The sequence below is a fragment of the Triticum dicoccoides genome, chromosome 1B (genome assembly GCF_002162155.2).
Source record: "Triticum dicoccoides isolate Atlit2015 ecotype Zavitan chromosome 1B, WEW_v2.0, whole genome shotgun sequence".
Taxonomy (NCBI): Eukaryota; Viridiplantae; Streptophyta; class Magnoliopsida; order Poales; family Poaceae; genus Triticum; species Triticum dicoccoides.
In genome coordinates this window covers 394061728-394081497 of record NC_041381.1, presented here as the reverse complement: position 1 = coordinate 394081497, position 19770 = coordinate 394061728, and positions in this window count along the sequence as shown.

Here is a 19770-nt window from a genome sequence, read left to right as displayed (position 1 = left end):
CCTGCTCCCCTTCCCTGTTCTGGCTGTCACTTTGGTCTGACATGCTGCAAACACTGACTGCTGACCCTGTGAATAGTTGTAGATGAGATAGAATGGATGAGCATCACAAAATGCAGAGATTTTTGCAAAAGAATGATCCAAAAACTTAGTTTTAGTTTTCCACAGAAAGCATTTCGGATCAACTAATTTGCAAACTCGGTGATACCGAAGCAGCTTTTGGAACCTAAACTAGTGATCTCGGTCAGACCGAGTCACAGTTCGGTGGCACTGAGACTGCTAGGGTTTCACAGAGTTCTAAAATCGGTCACACCGATTTGCAATTCTCGGTCAGACCGAGAATCACTTGTGCAATGGCCTTAGCCGAATCGGTGGAACCGAGTTTTTCAACTCGATGGGTCCGAGATGGTTTCGGCGGAAACCTAACCCTAAATTTTCAATTCACATCTAATCTAAGGATTGTTTTGACTGGATAGAAGTGTTTCAATCATGACAAGAATCATAATGAACACAATGTGCTAGGAATCGGATGGGGATAGCACTGTGATCGAGTCCATGCCCTAGTTTGGCGATGAACTCACTATGGCGGCAATGGCGGGGATGAATTCCGTTGACGGCGGCGGAGACCAGCGACTGGAGGCCGCTGGCGATGAAGTCGATGATCCGGAGACCTTGGAGGCAGAGCGAGCTATGTGCGGGCGAAGGGGTTTGGAGAAGGTTTCCCAATTTTTGCCCGTGAGTATATATAGCCCGACCCTGTCGGTGTGACCAAGTGGAACAACTCAGTGGCACCGAGATGCATAACTGTTGACAGTTACTGCAACTCGGTGAGACCGAAAAGTTCAAATCGGTTGCACCAAGATTGAAAACCTAGATCGACTTAGTGATCTCAGTATGACCGAAATGGAAGAATCGGTCAGACCGAAACGCACAAAGAAGTTTTTGAAGTTTAAGTCTATGACGAATCGGGGACTCCGAGTGCTCCTCACACAGAGTGGTTCGAATGTGACTTGATCAAATTTTGTGATGTAGCATGAATAGAGTTTGAGACAAGAAAAGCATAGATAGCTAGAGAAGGTTCTTAGGCATTCTTGTTCATCTACTTGGCAAAAGAAAAAGAAGCCAATCAATCAAAGCAACAAGTGGATGTCCTCGAATGAGTAAAATATGCAACCAACATGCTCACACAATAAAATGGCAAATGAAATATGTGGCAAAGCATGCACAACCAATTCTAGCATCTATCAAACAATTGGCGATGACTAGGTCATCTATATACGAGTATATTGACTTAGGAGTCAAATGAGAACATTTGATCATAGGTCATACTCATCGTTTAAGCTCAAGTTGGGTTACCACTTTTACATAATGCATTGATGTGTTCCCATCATTAGAGTTGCTTTGACTCAATTCTTAGAGTTAAGCTCCCCCTAGATGTGAGATCCCCCTTAGAGGGATGAACTAACCTTGGGTTTTGTCGATGATGACTTCATGTAGGTGTTGAAGATGTGGATGCTCAATGTTGATGAAGATCACAATCCTTTGGAGTGAGTTGCACTTTCAATACCTACACGGGTTAGTCCCACAAGGAACAAGAAGGTATATCCATAGACATACAGTGATGCACACACAAGATGATGTCCATGACAGCCTTAGGTTACCTTGTCCCTTGCCTTACCAACATGAGGGTTTGTGACTCCTTGAACTAGTGCAAGATGTGGAAGTTGATTGCACTTGTTGTTGCCAAAAAGATATGAGTGAAGTATGTTGGCGGAGTCACCCTCAAGAACTCTCTAGTTCTTCTTCTTCGGGATCCACATCATCTTGATGGGAATCCTTGGAGTTGTAGTCGTGCTTGATGAAGTAGAACTTGACGTAGTCTTGGGAACCCACTTGACCAAGGCCTTAGGAGCTTCTTCAAATGCGTCAATATCCTCTTGAAGCTTGTCCTTGCATTTGTGCTTGTGGTCTTGTGGTGGAAGATCATCTTGAGCTTGTGTCCCCTTGAAGGAAGTAGGATCGTACTTCTCTTGTTGAGGAACAAACTTCGTCTTGGGGTATTGATCTTCTTCCCACTCAACTCCACTCGCATTAAACTTTCGTTCAAAACCAACACCTTGATTCTTCCGGTGCCTTCCTTGCTTGCGTACAATTTCCTCGAATTGCTTACTCCCGGCAAGGCTTTTGTAAACACCTTTCTCTATAATTCCCTTCAATAAGCTATTTTCTTGCTCAAGTGTAACTTGTCTAAGAGAATCATTAGTGGAATCAAGAGAACTACTAGAAGCAACAATATTGGATTTAGCATGATTTTACTACTAGAGGAAGAATTCTTCTTGTTTTTGTTACTAGACTTGACTTGAGGCATGTAAGTAGATAAGAGTAAACGCTTGGAAATGTAAGAAGAACTTTTCTTGCGAAGATCATCATTGATTCCTTTTAAGAACTCATGCTCTCGCTCAAGATTGAGCTTTTCAAAGTGTAACATCTCATGAGTCCTCAAAAGTTCTCGATGATCCCCTAAGATAGTTTCATGATCTAACTTAAGAGTGTTTAGTTCTTTAGTAAGAAGCTCAATCTTCTCCTTATCATTGTCATTCGTTTTATCTTGATTAGCACGATTAATTGACGTTTCATCATAGTATTCATCACTAGAGTTGTCAACAAGTAAATCATCATCACCTAACAAGTCATCTTCATCACTATTGAAATCAACATACTCGGGGTGTGTTACCTTAGGGCCTTTAGCCATGAAGCATCTTACAATTCCTTCACTAGGTGAATCAAATATGTCATAGGAGTTGGTCGATGAGGGAGTCCTGGATAAGGGGGTATCCGGACAGCCGGACTATATACATCGTTCGGACTGTAGAAGCGTCAATATACAAGACTCAAGACTTCGGCTCGTGTCCGGATGGGACTCTCCTTTGCGTGGAATACAAGCTTGGCGATCCGGATATTATGTTTCCTTCCTTGTAAACCGACTCCATGTAAACCCTAGCTCTCCAGTGTCTATATAAACCGGAGAGCATGGTCCTTAGAAGGCCGATCACAATTACAATCATACCATCATAGGCTAGCTCTTAGGGTTTAACCTCTACGATCTCGTGGTAGATCTACTCTTGTATTCCACATATCTTCAATATTAATCAAGCAGGAAGTAGGGTTTTACCTCCATCGAGAGGGCCCGAACCTGGGTAAACATTGTGTCCCGTGCTTCCTGTTACCATCAACCTAAGACGCACAGATCGGGACCCCCTACCCGAGATCCGCTGGTTTTGACACCGACATTGGTGCTTTCATTGAGAGTTCCTCTGTGTCGCCGCCTCGAGGCTTGATGGCACCTTCAATCATCAACAACACGGTCCAGGGTGAGACTTTTCTTCCCGGACAGATCTTCGTGTTCGGCGGCTTTGCACTGCGGGCCAATTCACTTGGCCAGTTGGAGCAGATCGACAACTTCGCCCCTGGCCACTAGATCAGGTTCGGAAACTTGAAGTACATGACAGATGTCCGCAGAGACTTGATCTTCGACAGATTCGAGCCTGCGCCAGGAGCGCCGGACAGCCACGACGAGCACAACCTAGACCTGCTGTCGGACAATGCCTGGGACATCATCCCCGAGGCAGCCCCGGATCTAAATCCAGGGCAGGTTGCGTTGCCTATGGACGAAGGGCTGGACCCCGCCCCGCAGGCCGCACACTTATCGGCAGTGGAGCCGAACATGGGTCTCACCTCTCTGGAGGCCTGTAACCCTGGGCCCCCGGACTCATATCCGGTTGTTGGTCCTGGTCCGCTCACTCTCGAGCAAGTCGAGCCAGGCTGGGCTCCGGTAATGGAGTTTACCGCTGCGGACATCTTTCAGAACTCGCCTTTTGGCGACATGCTGAACTCATTAAAGTCTCTCTCTCTGTCAGGAGGCTCTGAGCCGAACTATGTCTGGCTTGAGTGGGAAGTAGGCGACGAAGGAATTCGCTGGCCACCCACCACCCACTTCGTTGCCACGATCGATGATTTAACCGACGTGCTCGACTTTGACTTCGAAGACATCGACGGTATGGACGACGATGCAGGAGACATACAGGAGCCACCGCTCACAGGGCGGTGGACAGCCACCTCTTCATATGATATATATATATATGGTGGACACTCCAAAAGAAACCAACGGCGATGAGGCAACGGAGGAAAACCCCTCCAAGAAGAAGGCAAAGCATGGGCCTCACGAGCGCCACTCCAAGCCCCGCCAAGGCAATACCGGCACCAGAGACAATAATAATCCGGACGGTGCCGACGATGAATACAACCCCGAACAGCCCACCTTCGAGCAGGCCGAACAGGAAGACGGGCATGACAGCCCAGATGAACAGGCGACGGACGGGTATCCGGAGGAGGACAACTACATGCCCCTCTCCGAAGACGAGATTAGCCTCGGCGATGACGAGTTCGGCATACCTGAAGACCCCGCAGAGCAGGAGCTCTTCAAGCGCCGGCTTATTGCCAATGCGAGAAGCCTGAAGAAGAAGCAACAACAGCTCCAAGCTGATCAAGATCTGCTCACAGACAGATGGATAGAAGTCCTGGCAGCCGAGGAATACGGACTCGAGCGCCCCACGGCTGACCGATCGCCTTGAGGTCGGGACAAAATAGCTTATCAGCCGAAATACCAACCCGTACCCCCGCGCCAGTTTACTACGTCCCGGGGCAATATTGAGGACCTGCGCGATAAACTGGATAACGTCGCAGGACAACCAAGATCGATCTACGGATTGCGGGGGCGCGCCGAAGCACATGACGATGACCGTCATACCGGATACACCAACAGCAAATCCGGTCGGGCCGAATACAACCAGTCAGATGCAGCCAGACTGCGCCGCGACATAGCCTGACATAGAGGCGCCACACCCCCCCTATGCTTCACTGATGTAGTGATGGATCATGAATTCCCAGAAGGGCTTAAACCCATAAACATCGAATCATATGATGGCACCACAGACCCCACGGTATGGATCGAGGATTTCCTTCTCCACATTCACATGGCCCGCGGAGATGATCTACATGCCATCAAGTATCTTCCCCTTAAGCTCAAAGCACCTGCCCGGCACTGGCTAAACAGCCTGCCCGCAAATTCCATTGGTAGTTGGGAAAATCTGGAAGACGCATTTCTTGACAACTTCCAGGGCACATATGTGTGACCTCCGGATGCCGATGACTTGAGCGACATTACTCAACAACCCGGAGAATCAGCCAGGAAATTCTGGACTCGGTTCCTAACTAAAAAGAACCAAATAGTCGACTGTCCGGACGCCGAAGCCCTGGAGGCTTTCAAGCATAATATCCGTGACGAGTGGCTCACCAGACACCTCGGCCAGGAGAAACCCAAGTCCATGGCAGCTCTTACGACACTAATGATCCGCTTTTGCGCGGGCGAGGAAAGTTGGTTGGCTCGCAGTAGCACTACGCCACATTCTGGAACTTCAGATGTCCGGGACAATAATGGCAAGCCACGACGCAACAGACACAAGCGACGGAACAACGGCGACAGCACCGAGGATACGGCGGTCAATGCCGGATTCAGCGGATCGAAATCCGGTCAGCGGAAGAAGCCATTCAAGCGTAACAATCAAGGACCGTCCAGTCTGGACCATATACTGGAGCGCTCGTGCCAAATTCATGGCACCCCGAACAAGCCAGCCAACCACACCAACAGAGACTGCTGGGTCTTTAAACAGGCCAGCAAAATAAACACCGAAAACAAGGACAAGGGGCTGCACAGCGACAATGACGATGAGCCCCGGCATCCGAACATGGGGGGCGGGGCAGAAGAAATCCCCCCCCCCCAGGTGAAAATGGTCAACATGATCTACGCCACCCACATCCCCATGCGGGAACAGAAGCGAGCACTGCGGGATGTATATGCGATGGAGCCATTCGTCCCCAAATTCAACCCATGGTCAGCTTGTCCGATCACCTTTGATCGTAGGGATCATCCTACTAGCATCCGTCACGGCGGCTCAGCCGCATTGGTTTTAGACCCAATTATAGACGGATTTCACCTCACAAGAGTCCATATGGACGGCAGCAGCAGCCTGAACCTGCTTTATCAGGACACAGTGCGGAAGATGGGCATCGACCCTTCAAGGATCAAGCCCAGCAAAACCACCTTTAAAGGTATAATTCCTGGAGTAGAGGCCCATTGCACGGGCTCTATAACATTGGAAGTGGTCTTAGGATCTCCGGATAACTTCCGAAGCGAAGAGCTAATCTTTGATATCGTCCCTTTCCGCAGTGGTTACCATGTCCTGCTCGAACGAACCGCATTTGCTAGATTCAATGCGGTACCACATTATGCATACCTCAAGCTCAAGATGCTAGGCCCGCGCGGGGTCATAATAGTCAATGGGAATATGGACTGCTCTCTCCGTACAGAAGAACATACTGCGGCCCTTGCGGCAGAAGTACAATGAGGCCTCCTCCGGCAAACCACCAATCTGGCAATGACATTTCCAAGCTCCATCAAGCGAGGGCGAAACACCTAGCGACAAGATCAGCAGGCACGACAAGAGCAGGACTAGCAGTCCGGCCTCCGCTCAAATCCCATCAAAGCAGCATTCATGCCATGCGTACACAATTACGCACTCAAAAGACCATGGGCACAGGCGGAGGCGTATCAGGGGCTCAGTCAACAATACGGTATCACTTCATAACCTTTCCATTCACCCTTAAGGACATTACTTTAGTGCAGCTTCTCCAAAATAGCCGGATTGTCGGACTTACATAGGAGAGGAAACCCAGGAGGCAACAGGCTTTGGGCACAACAGGAAACACCCAGGTGGAATCTATTTATGATTGTTATTCCTGCTTTATCTATCTGTACGTAGCCTGCCTCTGGATTGGATATGTCAAATAATCCTATTTCGTCTCCGCTTAATGCATACATTGTAAACATACGCTTAAACGTATTATTCATCAATGGGAGACCACAAATAGCGTCAGCTTACTTATTTTTATTTGAGGATTTTTTATAAATTTATATTTAATTTTGCATCCGTACACTTTGGTACGTGTAGTTTGCCAGGGGCTTCTTATGGTACCCCATAATATGACAAGTCAAGTCCGAACACTTTCAACAATGCAGCACCCCGAACTTATAGCATTATATGCATCAGCTCCAAATCATGTCTTGGGTTATGGTTGGGATAGCCCGGCTCCCTTGCTTTGGTGCCTTACATTCCATTAATTCAGCTAAGGTACCATAGGGAGAACTACTGCGATTGTGCCCTGGTTCTGCCGGATGAGCACCTCAGTAGAGAAAGCGCAAAACTGTCCGACATGATGTGGCGAGAGACTGGTCGCTGTTCGAGAGGTCTTAAAATCCTTAAAGATTTTTCTGCTTTAGGCATTAATTCGGCTTTGTCCGATATAGGCATGTATAGCGCCCCAATTCGGCCTTCCGGATTCTAGGGGCTTCGCCGAAATTAAAATCATAGACTTCTATGGCTAAGTGAAGGTTATAAAGCCGTATAGTCTGATTGCCTGGTTCGCTGCGCTGGACACCTCCTTAAGGGACCAAACATTTGGATAAAGAGTGTCCGGGTTTTCCACGAACACCCCAGTACTAGTTACATGGGGGCGGAAGCCGACGACTGGCCTACTTTCAGAATTTGATAAACAGCCGCACAGAAGGTAATATTTTAAATTACAAAAGCGCTACATAGCGCAAGTAACTTCGTCTTTAAATTACAAACATGACAGAAGTGAATTCATTCAAAAATTATGTCTTTGCTAGATTCATCGGCCACGAGGCAAGCACCCTTCATAACGCCATCATAATACTTCTCGGGGACGCGATGCAGCTTGCCCTCCGGTGGCTCATCCTTCACCAACTTCTCTGCATCCAACTTGCCCCAATGCACCTTGGCACGGGAAAGGGCCCAGCGGGCACCCTAAATACAAACGGATCGCTTGATGACTTCCAGTCGTTGACAGGAATCCACCATCTGCTTGATCAGGCCAAAGTAGCTGGTGGGCAGAAGCTCGTCAGGCCATATCCGGACTATGAGATCTTCCATAGCCACTTCGGCCGCCTTGTGGAGTTCGACCAACTGCTTCAGTTGGTCACTCAGAGGCGTTGCATGCTCGGCCCCAGCATACTGGGACCAGAACAACTTCTCCGTTGAGCTCCCCTCCTAGGCACGGTAGAACTCCACGGCATCTGATACGCTGCATGGCAGGTCTGTGAATGCCCCTGGAGAGCTCCGGATTCGAGTAAGTAAAAGAAACGCCTCCTCCACATGTTTGCTTTGCATAAAAAATTTCTTACCCGCCGCTATTTTCTTGGCCTCTTGGATCTCTTGCTGAGCCCTCTCGGCTTCAGCCTTGGCGTCTTTAGTATTTGTAAGGGCCTTCACAAGCTCGGCCTCCTTTGCTTTAAGCTCCCGCTCCGCAGACTCGAGCTTCTTGCCGAGCTCCTGGAGCTCTTCCTGCACCTCGCCCACTCGGGCCTCTTTCTTTTTGTTCTCCTTGAGTTCCAAGGCCGCTTTGTGTTCGGCCTCGGACAACGCCTTCTTGAGAGACGCCACTTCGGTGGCGGCCCCTGTTACCACATCACGACGTCTCGTTGTTAGCATAATCAAAATTTATTTACTATTTATTATATGATAAAGGGGAATCATTCACCTTTGTTCTCTTCGAGCTGCCTCCTCGTGAGGCCGAGATCTCCCTGTGCCTGCTCTAAATCCTACGTCAGGCCGGCGATTTCGGCCGTGCAAGCAGCAGCGGCCAGCAGCATAGCCTGTTTATTTACATTCAACACTTATTGTTAGACTACTGTGGATTATAATTGACCCTCCATTTGGTTTTTCTTTCCGAACACCAAACAGAGTATCAGGGGCTACTACCTATCGGGTGGTGATTTTACACATTTTTACTGCTTACCTCAAATCCTGTTAGGAGGCTGGTGCAAGCTTCGGTTAGTCCGCTCTTGGCGGACGAAACCTTCTGAATCACCGCACTCATGAGAGTACGGTGCTCTTCATCCAGGGAAGCGCCTCGAAGCATTTCCAGCAAACAATCCGGCGCCTAGGGAACAACGGAAGTCCTTGATATAGATGGCCCTCTGAGGGAGTTCCGGACTAGGGGGTGTCCGGATAGCCGAACTATCATCATCGTCCGGACTCCAAGACTATGAAGATAGAAGATTGAAGACTTCGTCCCGTGTCCGGATGGGACTTTCCTTGGCGTGGAAGGCAAGCTTGGCGATACGGATATGTAGATCTCCTACCATTGTAACCGACTTTGTGTAACCCTAGCCCTCTCCGGTGTCTATATAAACTGGATGGCTTTAGTCCTTAGGACGAACAACAATCATACCATAGGCTAGCTTCTAGGGTTTAGCCTCCTTGATGTTGTGGTAGATCCACTCTTGTAACACACATCATCAATATTAATCAAGCAGGACGTAGGGTTTTACCTCCATCAAGAGGGCCCGAACCTGGGTAAAACATCGTGTCCCTTGTCTCCTGTTACCATCTGCCTAGACGCATAGTACGGGACCCCCTACCCGAGATCCGCCGGTTTTGACACCGACATTGGTGCTTTCATTGAGAGTTCCTCTCTGTCGTCACCGATAGGCTCGATGGCTTCTTCGACCATCATCAATGACGTAGTCCAGGGTGAGACCTTTCTCCCCGGACAGATCTTCGTATTCAGCGGCTTTGCACTGCGGGCCAATTCGCTTGGGCATCTGGAGCAGATCGAAAGCTACGCCCCTGGCCGTCAGGTCAGATTTGGAAGTTTGAACTTCACGGCTGACATCCGCGGGGACTTGATCCTCGATGGAGTCGAGCCACAGCCGAGCATGCCACACTGTCACAGCGAGCATGATTTAGCTATGCAGCCAGACAGTACCCTGGAGGCCGCACTCGAACCCGCTCCGATCTTCAATTCGGAGCCGGCTACGCAGATCGGGGACGGATGGCTAGACAACGCCTCGGGGGCTGCAACCTCTAAGGAGATAGAGCCGAACACTGATCTTGTCCCTCATAAAGCTCGTGACTCCGAGGTGCCGGACTCCTTGCCGGACTACGAACCTCCCGCGCCCCCTCCGATCGAATCCGATTGGGCGCCGATCATGGAGTTCACCGCAGCGGACATCTTTCAACACTCACCTTTTGGCGACATCTTGAGTTCGCTAAAACATCTCTCGTTATCAGGAGAGCCCTGGCCGGACTGCGGTCAGGATGGTTGGGATGCGGACGACGAAGAAATTCAAAGCCCACCCTCCACCCACTTGATAGCCGCTGTCGACGATCTAACTGACATGCTAGACTACGACTCCGACGACATCGACGGTATGGACGACGATGCCGGAGACGACCAAGAACCAGCGCCAACCGGGCACTGGAAAGCCACCTCCTCATATGACATATACATGGGGGATATCCCAAAGGATGGGAATGGCAAAGGAACAGAGGAGGATGACCCCTCCAAGAAACAGCCCAAGCGCCGGCGTCAGCGGCGCCGCTCTAAATGCCGCCACAGCAAGAATGAAGATTCCGGCACCGGAGATAATAATACACCAGACAGTGCGGAAGATAACCCACTCCAGCAAGATGCAGCGCAGGAGGACGGAGATGCCAGCCCTCATGAGAGAGCGGCAGAAGAAGAGGTAGAGGATTATATGCCTCCCTCCGGAGACGAGGCAAGCCTCGACGACGACGAATTCATCGTGCCTGAGGATCCCGTCGAACAAGAGCGTTTTAAACGCAGGCTTATGGCCACGGCGAACAGCCTCAAGAAAAAGCAGCAACAGCTTAGAGCTGATCAAGATCTGCTAGCCGACAGATGGACTGAAGTCCTCGTGGCCGAAGAGCATGAGCTCGAGCGCCCCTCCAAAAGCTACCCTAAACGCAAGTTGCTCCCCTGATTAGAGGAGGAAGCGTATAAGCCCGCATCACCAGGAGACAATATGGCTGACCGACCACCCCGTGGTCGCGACAGAGAGGCCTCTAGGCCCTTCACTAGACCCGTACCCCGGCATCGCTCGAAAAGCACAAGGCCACAGGGGAACGCTCCGAACTTGCGAGATATATTGGAGGATAAGGCAAGACAATCAAGATCGATCTATGGATCGCGTGGGCGCCCCATGGTACATGACGACAACTGTCGCACCGAACACAGTAAATCCGACCGGGTCGAACAAAACAGACAAAGCTCTTTCGAGCTCCGTCGTGATATCGCCCAATACAGAGGCACCACACACCCACTATGCTTCACGGATGAAGTAATGGATCATCAAATCCCCGAAGGGTTTAAACCCATTAAAATCGAATCTTACGATGGCACAACAGACCCCGTGGTTTGGATCGAAGACTATCTTCTTCACATCCACATGGCCCGCGGTGACGATCTTCACGCCATCAAATATCTTCCCCTCAAGCTTAAAGGACCAGCCCGGCATTGGCTTAACAGCTTGCCAGCAGAGTCAATTGGGAGTTGGGAAGACCTGGAAGCCGCATTCCTCGATAACTTCCAAGGCACGTATGTGCGACCACCAGACGCTGATGACCTAAGCCACATAATTCAGCAGCCAGACGAATCGGCCAGACAATTCTGGACATGGTTCTTAACCAAGAAAAACCAAATCGTCGACTGTCCGGATGCGGAGGCCCTCGCGGCCTTCAAGCATAACATCCGCGACGAGTGGCTTGCCCGGCACCTGGGACAGGAAAAGCCGAAATCCATGGCAGCGCTCACATCACTCATGACCCGCTTCTGCGCGGGTGAGGATAGCTGGCTAGCACGCAGCAACAACCTCAGCAAACATTCTGGCAGTCCGGATTTCAAGGACCGAAATGGCAGGTCACATCGTAACAAAAATAAGCGCCGCATCAACGGCGACAATAGTGAGGATACGGCAGTCAATGCCGGATTCAGAGGCTCTAAACCCGGTCAGCGGAAAAAGCCATTCAAAAGAACTGCTCCGGGTCCGTCCAATTTGGACCGAATACTCGACCGCTTGTGCCAGATACACGGCACCCCCGAAAAGCCAGCTAACCACACCAATAGGGATTGTTGGGTATTCAAGCAGGCAGGCAAGTTAATTGCCGAAAACAATGACAAGGGGCTGCATAGCGATGACGAGGAAGAGACCCGACCGCCGAACAATAGAGGACAGAAGGGTTTCCCCCACAGGTGCGGACGGTGAACATGATATACGCAACGCATATACCCAAAAGGGAGCGGAAGCGTGCACTCAGGGATGTATACGCGATGGAGCCAGTCGCCCCGAAGTTCAATCCATGGTCCTCCTGCCCGATCACTTTTGACCGAAGGGACCACCCCACCAGCATCCGCCACCGCGGATTCGCTGCATTGGTCCTAGACCCAATCGTCGATGGATTTCACCTCACCAGAGTCCTGATGGACGGCGGCAGCAGCCTGAACCTGCTCTATCAGGATATAGTGCGCAAAATGGGCATAGACCCCTCAAGGATTAAACCTACCAAGACGACCTTTAAAGGCGTCATACCAGGTGTAGAAGCCAATTGTACAGGCTTAGTTACACTAGAAGTGGTCTTCGGATCCCCGGATAACTTCCGAAGCGAGGAGTTAATCTTCGACATAGTCCCGTTACGTAGCGGCTATCATGCCTTGCTCGGACGTACCGCGTTCTCAAAGTTCAACGCGGTGCCGCACTACGCATACCTCAAGCTCAAGATGCCAGGCCCTCGAGGAGTCATCACGGTCAACGGAAACACTGAACGTTCTCTCCGAACGGAGGAACATACAGCGGCTCTCGCGGCAGAAGTACAATGCAGCCTCTTAAGGCAATTCTCGAGTCTAGCCGTTAAGCGGCCGGACATAGCTAAGCGCGCCCGGAGTAACCTACAACAAGACCACCTGGCACGTTCCGAGCACGCGTAGCAGTGCGACCCCAACCCCAGCCCCTTCAAAACATCAAAGCAGGTCCTTCGCATACACCATTACACTCTGAAGATACCATGGGCATGGGAGGAGGGGCACGATCACCATAAGCCCAGACTGCGGCTCAACCACACCAGGGGCTCTCAAGTGTGTCGTTCTTTTTTTTATTTTTTCCTTTTATTTTTTACCCACAGGACTCCGTTCGACAGAGGCCCTGTCCGGCAGCAGACCTGCTGAACTCACGATGCAACAGCCAGGGAAGGATAAAGGCTACAACGAATATACAGGTGGTCTCCATTACGAGTATTTTTATACACCAATCCGCAGCTTACCCCTGGAGGGGGATATGTTTAACAGTCCCATCCCTTGCTTATCGCACTATTTGTATCGTTCTGCATTCATAGCAGCAATTATTGAATAAAACAATGCAGCACCTTTTTGCTTATAATTGCATTTATTTTTCATATATATGTTCATTTACGAAATGTCGCATCCGTACACTTTGGTACGGCTAAAAACACACCAGGGGCTTATGTTTCCCGCAGCATGGTGTGATAAGTCCGAACACTTTCACAAGTGCGGCACCCCGAACTTATAGCATTATATGCATCGGCTCCGAATCATGTCTTGGGTCAATAGTTGGGTTTGCCCGGCTCCCATGTTTTGGTACCTTACGTTCCGTTGTATCGGCTAAGGTAGCACTGGGAGAACCACTGCGATTGCGCCCCAGTTGAGCTGGGTTAACGCCTCAGTGGAGAAAGCTAAAACTGACCGTCATGATGAGGCGAGAGCCGGTCGCTGTTCGAGAGGTTTTTGCGAGTCCTTAAAGACTTATGCTGCTTAGAGCGAGGAGCCGGATCTTGTCCGGCCCAGGCGTGGATAGCGCCCCAAATTCGGCCTTCCAAAGACTAGGGGCTTCGCCGAAATTTCAAATTATAGAATTATATGGCTAAGTGAGAGTGTTCAAGCATTATAAGTCCGGTTGCCTTGTTCGCTGTGTTGAGCGCCTCCCTAGATGGACCAAAAAATGGGAACAAGAGTGCTCAAGTTTATCCCGAACACCCCAGCACTCGTGGCATGGGGGCTGAAGCCGACGACTTGCCATCTCTCAGATTTGATAAACAGCCGCACAGAAGGTAATATTTTAAATTAACAAGCGTTGCTTAGCGCATATGAACTAAGTTTTCAGCGCACAGGATAACAAAATGCAATTCTACTCAAAAATTACATCTTTGGAGCACTCCCCCGCAATAGTGCGGGCGCCCTTCAGCACACTCTTATAATACATCTCGGGCGTGCGATGCTCCTTGCCCTCTGGTGGCGGGTCCGTCACAAGCTTCTGGGCATCCATCTTGCCCCAATGCACCTTCGCGCGGGCAAGGGCCCAACGGGCACCCTCAATACAGGCGGAGTGCTTGATGACTTCAACCCACGGGCACGCATCCACCAGCCGCCGCACCAGGCCGAAGTAGCTCCCAGGCATGGCCTCCTTAGGCCACAGCCGAACTATGAGGCCCTTCATGGCCTGTTCGGCCACCTTGTGGAGCTCGACCAGCTGCTTCAGCTGGTCGCTAAGGGGCACCAGATGTCCGGCCTCAGCATACTTAGACTAGAAGACCTTCTCCGTCGAGCTCCCCTCCTCGGCCCGGTAGAATGCGGCAGCATCGGACATGCTGCGAGGAAGATCTGCGAACGCTCCTGGAGAGCTCCGAATTCGGGTAAGCAACAGGTAATTAACACTCACATGCTTACTTTGCATGAAAAATGCCTTACCCGCTGCTATTTTCTTCACCGCCTCAATCTCGTAGAGGGCCTTGTAGGCTTCGGCCTTAGCGGCATTGGCACTCTCAAGAGCCATTGCAAGCTCAGACTCTCGAATCTTTGAGTCACGCTCCAGGCTCTCATGTTTTTTCACGAGATCCTGGAGCTCTTGATGTACCTCCGCCACCCGCGCCTCCTGTTTCTCTCGCTCGGTGCGCTCTACGGCTGCATTTCGTTCGGCCATGGCCACCGCCTCTTTCAGGGTCGCCACCTTGTTAGTGGCCCCTGCAATACCCACGTTATCCTTGTCATTCTTTTTGCAACCAAAATCCTTTTCTGCAAGGTACAATTTTACTCAGGTGTTACTCACCTTCCTTGTCCTCGAGCTGCTTCTTGACACGGCCGAGCTCATTCTCAGACCGCTCGAGGTTTTCCTTCAAAGTATTGACCTCCGCAGTCAGTGAGGCAGAGGTCAGCAGCACAGCCTGCAATCACATATTGACATATTTTTTTTATATAACTCCTGCGTATATCTTTTTAGATCCTCAGTCCGGCTTTTCTTTCCGAACACCGAACCGAGCATCAGGGGCTACTGTCTATGCGGTACCATTTTATACATATTGAAATTCTTACCTCAAAGCCTGTTAGAAGGCTGCTGCAGGCTTCGGTCAGCCCGCTCTTGGCGAGCTGCACCTTCTGAATCACCGCACTCATAACAGTGCGGTGTTCCTCTTCGATGGAGGCACCGTTGAGCGCCTCCAGCAAGTTATCCGGCACCTCCGGTTGGACGGAGGCAGCCGGCGTCACGGTCTTGCCCTTCTTGCGAAGGGGTCGCACGCCGGACCCCGGAGCCACTGTGGGTTCCGGGGCCGAGTCCAGTGCAAAGTCCGGGAGGTTGTCCCGCGACACCTCCGGGGCCCTCTCCTCCTGGTGGGTCCCTTCCTGGGATCCCACCTCGGCATCGTCCGCATTACGGGGGGTGGAGGCCGTCGGAAGAGAATCCATATCCGACGCACCTAAGGACCCGCTCGACGAGGCGGGAAGATCATCCTTAGGCGGACTGCAGGGTTGTATGCGACATTAGAACGACATTATGTGGCGAAAAATAAAAACCTTGAAGTTATTCGGGAGTCCGGATACTTATGATCTCGCCAGAGGCTTGGCCCTTGGAGGCCAGTCCTCGTCGTCGTCACTGTCATTGGCGGAGCAGTCCGGGGGAAGAGTTTTTCCCTTCTTGGACCCTTCGGCCTCCCTTGTTGGGGAGGCCTTCCTTTTCTTCCCTCCCCCCGCTGGGGGAGAGGCTTTATTCTTCTCCTCCTCGCCTTGGTGGGAGGAGTCGGCCTCAGATTCATCATCCGATAGCACCTGAAAACGGGAACTCTTCCGAGTCCCCGTGGCCTTCTTCTTGGCCTTCTTCTCCGGCACCACGTGGGGTGCCGGAGCCAGCAGCCCTGTTAGGCGGGCGTCCGCTGGGTCCTCAGGTAATGGGGCCGGACAGATAGTCCGTTCGGCCTTCGCCAGCCATTCCTGTCAAAGGTAAAGGGAGTTTAGATCCCGCATAGAGTCAAACTATGGAAAACAAGTGGTGAAATCACTTACCTCATCAGCTGGACGCTGCGAGCGAAATCCACGATCTTCGGTAGCGGATGCGGGAGCTTCGGCGCCCTTGAACAGCACCTTCCAGACATCTTCATACGTAGTGTCGAAGAGCCCGCTCAGGGTCTGGTGCTGCGCCGGATCAAACTCCCACATATTGAAGCCCCGTCGTTGGCACTGGAGAATCCGGCGGATGAGCATGACCTGGACTACTTTGACAAGCTTGAGCTTCTTGTCCACCAGCTTCTGGATACAGGCTTGGAGTCCGGTCAGCTCCTCCAAATCCCCCCAGATCCGGCCGCTCTCTTTCCAGGAGGTGAGCCGTGTAGGGATGCCGGATCTGAATTCGGGGGCCGCTGCCCAATCAGGGTCACGCGGCTCGGTGATGTAGAACCACCCCGATTGCCACCCCTTGATGGTTTCCACGAAAGTGCCCTCCAGCCACGTAACGTGGGACATCCTTCCCACCATGGCGCCTCCGCACTCCGCTTGGCTACCCTTCACAACCTTCGGCATGACACTGAAGGTCTTGAGCCACAAGCCGAAGTGGGGCTGGATGCAGAGGAAGGTCTCGCACACGACGATAAACGCCGAGATGTTGAGGATGAAATTCGGGGCCAGATCATGGAAATCTAGGCTGTAGTAGAACATGAGCCCCCGGACAAAGGGATGAAGTGGGAAGCCCAGTCCGCGGAGGAAATGGGGAAGAAATACTACCCTCTCATGGGGCCTGGGGGTGGGGATGAGCTCTCCCTAGTCGGGGAGCCGATGCGCGATGTCGCTGGACAAATATCCGGCGTTGCGCAGCTTCTGGATGTGCCCCTCCGTGACGGAGGAGGCCATACACTTGCCTCCCGCTCCGGACATAGTTGGAGAAGGTTGAGGTGAGAAGTGCGGACTTGGGCGCTGGAGCTCAAGTTCGCGGAGATGGATAAGCCAAGGAGGAAGAAGGCGCAGGTAAAGGGGTTGGATCTTTATCCCCTTATATGGGCGGACAAAAACATGTGTCCCCACCAGCCTGGTAAAACTCGCTTATCTCCCAAGCGTCACAATCAATGGCGCGGTTGGGTTGCCCACGTCCGTATTGATGGGAATCCCGGAATAAGGGGAACAAAATCTCTGCTTTGACAAGATGTGCTGAGGGAGTTCCGGACTAGGGGGTGTCCGGATAGTCGAACTATCATCATCGGCCGGACTCTAAGACTATGAAGATAGAAGATTGAAGACTTCGCCCGTGTCCGGATGGGACTTTCCTTGGCGTGGAAGGCAAGCTTGGCGATACGGATATGTAGATCTCCTACCATTGTAACCGACTCTGTGTAACCCTAGCCCTCTCCGGTGTCTATATAAACCGGATGGCTTTAGTCCTTAGGACGAACAACAATCATACCATAGGCTAGCTTCTAGGGTTTAGCCTCCTTGATCTCGTGGTAGATCCACTCTTGTAACACACATCATCAATATTAATCAAGCAGGACATAGGGTTTTACCTCCATCAAGAGGGCCCGAACCTGGGTAAAACATCGTGTCCCTTGTCTCCTGTTACCATCCGCCTAGACGCATAGTTCGGGACCCCCTACCCGAGATCCGCCGGTTTTGACACCAACATTGGTGCTTTCATTGAGAGTTCCTCTGTGCCGTCACCGTTAGAAAGGATGCTATTTCCTGTCTTTAAAGACGGCACCGTCGTCAAGGGATCTTTGGCCGGTAGCCAGACTATCCGGCTAGGCGGTTTTCTTATGACCGCCTGTTCGGCCACCGCTCCGACAATGACCTCTCAAGTCATTAAAAGCGATCTTCACGTCAACTCGGAATTCGCCGAGCAGCTAGATCCGATTGAGCTCTCCTCCGTAAACGAGCTCTTGGATCGCATCGCCGCCCTGGGAGTCGCTACCGACTATGATCAGATTGGGCTTAAAACCGATCTGAGAGAAATCAACTCTCCCCAGGTTACCCACCACGTTGTCGTGGTAGAGGAACAATGCGACGACTCTTCTTCTATGATAAAAACCAACTATGTCCGGATTCCCGATCCCTCCATGCCGGATTCCCGCGGAGGGACGGACGCTAATCAAATACTGAACCTAAAGTCAGGCATCGGACCAGATTTGTGGGAAAGCGTCCAGCAAACCAAGCTTCCGAATCCGGAAGCTTCGTGGCCTTTGAGCCTTAGATTGGACGGGGTTCCAAACTTGATTCCGCCCGCCCACCCAAACATAAGTGATCTATCTCAAATATGGCAAGAGCCCGACGAAACAGTACATCATTACTGGGCCAGATTCCTCCTGATTATGGACAGGATAAAGGACTGCCGTGAAGAAAGCGCGATTTCAATCTTCTGCAACAATTGCACGGACAAGGGAATCATAAACGCCATCAGTCGTCGCGAAGTTACACGCTTTGCCGACCTAGCGACCATTGTACAAAAATACTGCATGATGGAAAGTGCCTGGAAAACCGAAACTAGGTTTTGGGACAATCCGGCCCTGAATACAACCCCAGTCCAAAATAAAAGGGTGTGTCATACTCAAGCACCTGGGTTAAAAACCAAAAAGCAAAAACCCCATAAAGGGTACGGAATCGTACTGGAGGGATGGCTCAATGGACCCTGCAAAATCCACAATACGGAGGGCGCCACTCCAACACCTAGTCTTCGAGCATGTGGGATATTACGGCAGGTGGCCAAAAGTGGCGAAGGCTTTTTAGCCCCGGGCAACCAGCCCAGCAGCACCAGTACGGTATTAACAGTCTTCGAGACTTTCGCATCAAATAACATGCAGAAACGAACAATCCGCAGTCTTGCCGAAGTCTACCAAGTAGCAACAACAAATCCATGCAGCGACACGGCTATCACCTTCAATGCCAACGACGAACCTAAATTCTGAATAGCTAGAGCACCAGCTGCATTGGTCCCCAGTCCGATAGTGGACGGCTTTTGTCTTACCAAGGTACTCATGGATGGCGGCAGCGGATTAAAACTCATCTATGAGGAAACCCTTCAAAAAATGGAAATTGACTGGAGCCGCATTAAGCAAAGCAGCACAACCTTCAGGGGAATAATCCCTAGTCGAGAAGTACGCTGCACAGGAAAAATCACACTAGATGTAGTGTTCAGCTCGCCGGACAATTATAGGTCCGAAGAGGTCACGTTCCAAGTGGCCCCATTCGGTAGCGGATATCACGCTTTGTTAGGGAGAGAGGCATTCACAATCTTCCAAGCTATACCCCATTACGGGTACATGAAGCTCAAAATGCCCGGACCCAATGGAATAATCACTCTCGCCAGTGATCCAGATACAGCACTCCGCGCTGAAAATAAGACAGCCGCACTGGCCCTAGAGGCATTATCCGAAGCCCTAGCGGCAGAGGAATTAACTGCGCTGCACTCCACGGTGGATAGGGACGATGTGATACTCGACAAGAGGTCCAAGTCCACCTCTTTCAAACCAGCAGACGAAATAGTCAAATTTTAGGTCCATCCAACGGACCCCA